The sequence below is a fragment of the Entelurus aequoreus genome, linkage group LG11 (genome assembly GCF_033978785.1).
Source record: "Entelurus aequoreus isolate RoL-2023_Sb linkage group LG11, RoL_Eaeq_v1.1, whole genome shotgun sequence".
Taxonomy (NCBI): domain Eukaryota; kingdom Metazoa; phylum Chordata; class Actinopteri; order Syngnathiformes; family Syngnathidae; genus Entelurus; species Entelurus aequoreus.
Window position 1 is genome coordinate 11,077,737 of NC_084741.1, and position 7,878 is coordinate 11,085,614.

Here is a 7,878-nt window from a genome sequence, read left to right on the forward strand (position 1 = left end):
ACTCTGGCGCGAGGGCTGACGCACAAGGCACCTGCTGCGTCGCTCCGGTTGGCTCTTCGCCCACGTCAATCATCTTTAGTCCCGCCCCGCGCCTGTCATCATTGGCTAAGGACGTCATCGCTTTGAGCTTCCCAAAGACGCCATTCGTCACCGCTTCCGTGTTGGCGCCCGTCGAGCCAGTCCACGGGGGGGCGGGTCTTTACTGCTCCGTTGTAGCTTTTCATTGGCCGGCACCGCCTTCTCATCGCTCCTGATTGGCGCCCGTACCGGAAGTGGTGAAGCCTTTGCCCTCACGCCGCTTCTGTGCGTCTACTTTAAGGACGCTGGTGTGTGTTGGAGCGGCGCCGCTGGCTGGGGCTTCGAACGGTGCGATGATAATAGACGCATATGCGGTAGACAACACACCTTTCACTCAGCGAAACACCCACGAAACAGCTTCCGGACGCTCCTCGGCGCACCTTTAACCACTTGGAGCGAAGGTAAGGGCTAATCCAACTTAAAGAGAAGCCGGCGTGATCGACACCCTTGAACGTCTCATATTCCTGTGTAGTCATTGCTGGGGGTGAGGCGTTCACTGGCTTTACCTTTGTTTAAAAGACGCCTCTCCAATTCTCTTTGAGTCCGACAAAGACAATATATATTGAAGACACGATCCATATATAGTCTACGGGGTTTTTCGTAGGCTAGTTGGAAGGTGTGGCTGCTTTGCTGTCATCATTATAGCTTCAATAGGGCCTGCTGATAAAACGTCTCATCATGCACCTTGGGAAGAAAGGCGTGTCCAGACCCTGCCCGGTGCACAAAGCTAAAGACACAATCAGTAAAAATAGCTAAAGACACAATCAGGAAAAATAGACACAGGAACTGACCCCCCTCTCCTTGAAGTTATTGTCTGTCCGGATGTTGCTATGGAGGCTTTGCTTCTCTGTATGTATGTGTGTGTGTGTGTGTGTGTGTGTGTGTGTGTGTGTGTGTGTGTGTGTGTGTGTGTGTGTGTGTGTGTGTGTGTGTGTGTGTGTGTGTCTGTGTGTCTAACAAGTTACAACCAAAATCATGGTCCCAATACGGAAAACCATTGCATCGGATAGAGAGCCATAATACTAGAGTCCGTGAACATTGCTCCAAAGTCAAGATCTTTTTGTTGATTTTAATGTACATACAAAAGTAAACAGACAGGTGCAAAGGCATCAATATATGATAAAACAAGATGGCAGCTAAAGAAGGACTTCCCCTATTCATCCCCGAAAAAAGCCGCCAGGTGAACAGCTGGTTTTTACCACTTCCGTAAGACAAGCCATATGTGACCATAGGATGAACAGATACACTACACTACTAAGACTATAGTGGCCATTAACAGTTAGCTTCTACTTGTGTCATCATTTTGCTAAGTAAAATTCCGATTATTATTATAATATTGCCAATATTTTAAAGTTTTCTTGTAAAATTGTGACTTTTGTCGAGTGAAATGACGACTCTTTTCATAAAATTTTAAAAATGTTAAGCATTTCTTGTTAAATTGCGACTGTTGTTGAATGAAAGTCCAACTTTTATCATAATATTGCACACATGTTCAGCTTTTCTTGTCAAATTTTGACTTGCGTTGAGTAAAACGACGACTTTTATTATAATACTGCCAACATTCTAAGTTTTGCTTGTGAAATTGTGACCTTTTTCTTGTGAAATTGTGACCTTTTTCTTGTGAAATTCCAACTCATTTTTCACAACAAGCTTTTTTATATGTGCATTATTAATGTTGTAAATACACTTCTTTATATATCTAGAAAGGCTGGTCCTAAAGAGGGAGGCATTTTTCTCATGAAGGTACAAATACAAAAATGTGTGTTTGTGTGTTTGTGTGTGTGTGTGTGTGTGTGTGTGTGTGTGTGTGTGTGTGTGTGTGTGTGTGTGTGTGTGTGTGTGTGTGTGTGTGTGTGGGAACAGGACTAACAAGACAGAATTGTGGACAAATGAGTCTCCCACGCTCTCACAGCTGCACATAACACAAGGGTTTATGACGACAACTTGTATGCAAATGCTTTCCCCGCGCGCGACATTGTTCACATTTTTTATTCCTGCCACTTTCCGCGTTATGCAGCGTGGACGCGTGGAAAGGAAAATGCAACTTTATTGTCGTTGCGCTTAACAGAAAGGACGACAAAATGACATTTCCAGTACAACCCTGATCAAAAACAGTTGCAGTATTGTAGCAAAGCTATTTGCACGTGCATATCTCTTATCTGTGCGTCTGTAATCTGATTGTGTGTGTCTGTATCTCAATCTGTGTGTGTGTAATCAGATCAGAATAACATGATTGGGTGCATGTGGTGAGTATAGGGAAAGGAAAGGTGAAGTTGCACGGCAGAAGTGTCGCCAAAGTCTTGTGTAAAAAAAATAATTAAAAAAAAAAGACAACCAACCAATCAGGGTTATTACTGCTTCACACAAATTTGAATACACACACACACACACACACAGATCAAAATACGAACGGGCAGGTTTTTTGTGGGTGGGATGTATTGTTGTAGCAAACTATTTGCAACTGTGTATTTCAGTCTGTCTGTAATACGATTCATGTGTCTGTGTAATAATTTGTGTGTCTGTATCTCAATCTGTGTGTCAGAATAACGTGAGTGGGTGCAAGTGGTGAGTATAGGGAAAGGAAAGGTGAAGTTGCAGACAGACAAGTCTTTGGACACGGACACACAAACCACGTGTAAAAAAGACAACCGATTTCTTGCTACACACAAATCTGAATACACAAACACTCACACAGATTAAAATACGGACGGACAGATTTTTTTCTGGGGGATTTTGTAGCAAAACTATTTGCAAATGTGTATCTCAATCTGTGTGTCTGTAATACGATTCATGTGTCTGTGTAATAATTTGTGTGTCTGTATCTCAATCTGTGTGTGTGTGTGTGTGTGTAATCAGATCAGAATAACACGAATGGGTGCAAGTGGTGAGTATAGGGAAAAGAAAGGTGAAGTTGCAGGGTTTTTTTTAGCCTGGACACACAAATCTTACACGGCATACGTGTCGCCAAAGTCTTGTGTAAAAAAAGACAACCAATCAGGGTTCCTGCTTCACACAAATTTGAATACACATACACACACACAGATCAAAATACGGACGGGCAGGTTTTTTTTTTTTGGGGGGGGGGGGGTATTGTTGTAGCAAACTATTTGCAAAAGTGTATTTCAGTCTGTGCGTCTGTAATACGATTCATGTGTCTGTGTACTCATTTGTGTGTCTGTATCTCAATTTGTGTGTCAGAATAACGTGAGTGGTTACAATAAGGAAAGGAAAGATGAAGTTGCAGACAGACGAGTCTTTGGACACGGACACACAAATCACGTGTGAAAAAGACAACCAATAAAGTCTCTTGCTACACACATCTGAATACACACACACTCACACAGATTAAATACGGACGGACACATTTTTTTCTGTGGAATTTTGTAGCAAAACTATTTGCAAATGTGTATCTCAATCTGTGTGTCTGTAATACGATTCATGTGTCTGTGTAATATTTGTGTGTCTGTATCTTAATCTGTGTGTGTGTGTAATCAGATCAGAATAACATGATTGGGTGCAAGTGGTGAGTATAGGGAAAGGAAAGGTGAAGTTGCAGGTTTGTTTTTTTTAGCCCGGACACACAAATCTTACATGGCAGAAGTTTCGTGTTAAAAAAGACAACCAATCAGAGTTCCTGCTTCACACAAATTTGAATACACACACACAGATCAAAATATGGACAGACAGATTTTTAAATGTTTTTATTAGACACGCCCAAAATAGATATACGGACACACAAATTAAAACACGCACACATGGATGTGATTGCACACACACAGATGGAGATACAGACACACAAATGGGTACACAGACACGTGAATGGGATACACACACACAGATGGAGATACACTTACACAAATGAGTACACGGACACAGGGATCTGATTACAGACACACAGATTGAGATACAGGCACACAAATGAGTACACGGACACACAAATGAGTACACGGACACACAAATGAGTTCAGGGACACACAAATGAGTACACAAACACATGGATCTGATTACAGACACACAGATGGAGATACAGACACACAAATGAGTACACAGACAGACAAATGAGTACACGGACACACACATGAGTACACGGACACACAAATGAGTACACAAACACACGGATCTGATTACAGAAACACAGATGGAGATCGAGACACACAAATGAGTACACAGACACACAAATGAGTACATGGACACACAAATGAGTACACAGACACACAAATTAGTACACTAACACATGGATCTGATTACAGACACACAGATGGAGATACAGACACACAAATGAGTACACAGACACATGGATCTGATTACAGACACACAGATGGAGATACAGACACACAAATGAGTACACAGACACACAAATGAGTACACATACACATGGATCTGATTACAGACACACAGATGGAGATACAGACACACAAATGAGTACACAGACACACAAATGAGTACAAGGACACACAAATGAGTACACAGACACACAAATGAGTACACAAACACATGGATCTGATTACAGACACACAGATGAGATACAGACACACAAATGAGTACACGGACACACAAATGAGTACACAGACACACAAATGAGTACACAGATACATGGATCTGATTACAGACACATAGATGGAGATACAGACACACAAATGAGTACACAGATACATGGATCTGATTACAGACACACAAATGAGTACACGGACACACAAATGAGTACACAGATACATGGATCTGATTACAGACACATAGATGGAGATACAGACACACAAATGAGTACACAGACACGTGAATGGGATTACAGACGCACAGACTGAAATACACATTTGCAAATAGTTTTGCTAGGAAAATACTTCCATATAAGTGCCCTCAGTAGAAAAGGTAGGAAAAAGGTAAACATGGCGGGTCTGATTGGCTATGGCAATGATCTATCAACTGTATGTGTAATTATCTATCAACTGTATGTGTCCGTTCACTTGCAGCACTGCATTGTTTGATTCTGAAGGCAGATTAGGTACAGCATGGCAACATAAACTAGCTGAATTGTGATTGGATAAAAACTCTCTAAACTAAAAACAACAACAACACTGGAAGGAGTATAATATGACATGGAGGCAATATGAATACTTTTACATATTTAAGGAAAGTCCATGAAAAAATCTCACACACACACACACATATATAATATATGTGTATATATATATATATGTATGTATGTATGTTTGTATGTATGTATGTATGTATGTATGTATGTATGTATGTATGTATATAAAATATATATATATATATACATACACATTATATATATATTAGGGATGTCCGATATTATCGGCCGATAAATGCGTTAAAATGTAATATCGGAAATTATCGGTATCTGTTTTTTTATTATCTGTATCGTTTTTTTTTTTTTAATTTTATTAAATCAACATAAAAACACAAGATACACTTACAATTAGTGCACCAACCCAAAAAACCTCCCTCCCCCCATTTCTTTCTGTTATCAATATTCTGGTTCCTACATTATATATCAATATATATCAATACAGTCTGCAAGGGATACAGTCCGTAAGCACACATGATTGTGCGTGCTGCTGGTCCACTAATAGTACTAACCTTTAACAGTTAATTTGACTCATTTTCATTAATTACTAGTTTCTATGTAACTGTTTTTATATTTTTTTACTTTCTTTTTTATTCAAGAAAATGTTTTTAATTTAGTTATCTTATTTTTTTAATTTTTTTTTAAAAGTACCTTATCTTCACCATACCTGGTTGTCCAAATTAGGCATAATAATGTGTTAATTCCACGACTGCATATATCCGTTGATATCGGTATCGGTTGGTATCGGTATCGGTAATTAAAGAGTTGGACAATATCGGATATCTGCAAAAAGCCATTATCGGACATCCCTAATATATATATATATATATATATATATATATTAGGGGTGTGGGAAAAAATCGATTCGAATCCTAATTGTGATTCTCACGTTGTGCGATTCAGAATCGATTCTCTTTTTTTTTTTAATCTATTTTTTATTTATTTAATAAAAATTTTTTAATTTATTATTTTTTTTTTTTTTTAATGAATCAATCCAACAAAACAATACACAGCAATACCATAACAATGCAATCCAATTCCAAAAGCAAACCCGACCCAGCAACACTCAGAACTGCAATAAACAGAGCATTTGAGAGGAGACACAAACACCACACAGAACAAACCAAAAGTAGTGAAACAAAAATGAATATTATCAACAACAGTATCAATATTAGTTACAATTTCAACATAGCAGTGATTAAAAATCCCTCATTGACATTATCATTAGACATTTATAAAAAAAGAACAATAGTGTCACAGTGGCTTACACTTGCATCGCATCTCATAAGCTTGACAACACACTGTGTCCAATATTTTCACAAAGATAAAATAAGTCATATTTTTGCTTCATTTAATAGTTCAAACAAATGTACATTATTGCAATCAGTTGATAAAACATTGTCCTTTACAATTATAAAAGCTTTTTAGTCTGCTTGCATGTCAGCAGACTGGGGTAGATCCTGCTGAAATCTACCGTAATTTCCGGACTATAAGCCGCACCAGCTAAATTTAGGGGAAAATACAGATTGCTCCATGTATAAGCCGCACCCGACTATAAGCCGCAGGGTTTTGATGTGTAATTAGCGTAGTATACAGGGGTTCCTGCTACCACGGAGGGGATTGTCGGGACAGAGATGACTGTTTGGGAACGCAAAGCGTCCCATTTATTAACTATAAATCTTTCAATCATTCAATCAAACTTTCACATCTTTGACATGGCGAACAGCATTCGTGCAGAGTACAAATAATACAACGGTGCAAAGTAATACAAAGTGCTCGCCTGTACTTTATCAAAATAACCAGCCTACCGGTATATGAAAAGTCAGTCTTTAATCATTGTGTCATCGTCTTCCTCCTGCGTACTAAAACCACCGAAATCCTCGTCGTCGGTGTCGGAGAAGAACAGGCCGTATATAAGCCGCAGGGACCAGAACGAGGGGAAAAAGTAGCGGCTTATAGTCCGGAAATTACGGTATGTATTCCATGAATAGACAATCCTTTTGAATTGGGAAAATATCGTTTTTGAATCGTGTTGAATTGAAAAAAAATACGATTTCGAATCGAATTGGGACCCCAAGAATCGATATTGAATCGAATCGTGGGACACCCAAAGATTCACAGCCCTAGTAGAAATACAGTATATGTATATTAGGGCTGGGCGATATGGCCCTTTTTTAATATCTCGATATTTTTAGGCCATGTCACGATACACCATATATATGTGGATATTTTGCCTTAGCCTTGAATGAACACTTGATGCATATAATCACAGCAGTATGATGATTCTATGTGTCTACATTAAAACATTCTTCTTTATTCTGCATTAATATATGCTACTTTTAAACTCTCATGCAGAGAGGGAAATCACAACTAAGTCAATTTATCAAAAGTGGATTTATGAAACAGTTATTAAGCAGTGGCACAAACATTCATGTCATTTCCAAAACAGAAAGTGCAAGATTGTCAAGAGACATTTTAAAACAAGCTATTAGTGCACTTTTGTGCATGATGTCACACAAGATATTCCAATAAGTGTCACGTAAAAATGAACTGCATATCAAATAGTGTATGTCATACAGTGTTGATGTGGAAATAGTTGCTTTGGCATTTAGTTGGTGTGGCACCTAACAGAGATGTCGACATGTAAAGACATATTCCCGCTTGAAGCCAAACCACCGCCAGACGATGGAACCCCTGCTGTTTTTCTTGGGAAT

At 38.9% G+C, this 7,878-nt stretch overlaps 1 protein-coding gene across 6 annotated transcripts in view; it reads left to right on the forward strand.

Moving 5' to 3' along the window:
• The first annotated feature begins 283 nt into the window (after positions 1-283).
• The window catches only part of myh14 (myosin, heavy chain 14, non-muscle), a 195,503-nt gene continuing 187,908 nt past the window's right edge, over positions 284-7,878 (forward strand). For 5 of the 6 annotated variants that reach the window (XM_062062443.1, XM_062062442.1, XM_062062444.1 and 2 more), the window contains exon 1: positions 284-479. The gene's annotated coding sequence lies outside the window, so the exon portion shown is untranslated. The remainder of the gene's footprint in view (positions 480-7,878) is intronic. The other variant, XM_062062446.1, reaches the window with a different exon arrangement.